Consider the following 355-nt stretch of genomic DNA (forward strand, 5'->3'; position numbering starts at 1 on the left):
TTTTTTTTTTTTTTTTTTTTTTTTTTTTTTTTTTTCCTGAGCGTACAAAACGTACATTGCCCTTCCTCCCCCTCCCCCCTCCCCCCTCCAGGAACGCCCAAGAATTAAAACAAGCAACGCCTAGTTCGACGTATACACGCGGCCAATAATATTTGAATAGAAAAGCCATTTCGAGGTGTTTGAGGTAATCGAATAAATATCGCAGAGCACGGGACCACACAATAGGAAAAGCATAGGTGCCCGTAAACGGCCGTATCCTACAAGCATCTTTATCGACCATTACACATCGTCCTATACGTACGTGGATTCTTTATATTCAGATTAGATAGAAGTAAATAACGCTCCCCCCCCCCCC

At 42.8% G+C, this 355-nt stretch overlaps 2 protein-coding genes across 6 annotated transcripts in view; one reads left to right on the forward strand and one right to left on the reverse strand.

The window, feature by feature from the left end:
- The window catches only part of LOC107270513 (protein madd-4), a 90,715-nt gene that overhangs the window by 68,694 nt on the left and 21,666 nt on the right, over positions 1-355 (reverse strand). The window lies entirely within an intron of this gene.
- Positions 1-355, forward strand: part of LOC107270516 — a 94,987-nt gene that overhangs the window by 60,794 nt on the left and 33,838 nt on the right. The window lies entirely within an intron of this gene.

The sequence above is a fragment of the Cephus cinctus genome, unplaced genomic scaffold (assembly GCF_000341935.2).
Source record: "Cephus cinctus unplaced genomic scaffold, Ccin1 Ccin1_scaffold0786, whole genome shotgun sequence".
In the NCBI taxonomy this organism is placed as follows: domain Eukaryota; kingdom Metazoa; phylum Arthropoda; class Insecta; order Hymenoptera; family Cephidae; genus Cephus; species Cephus cinctus.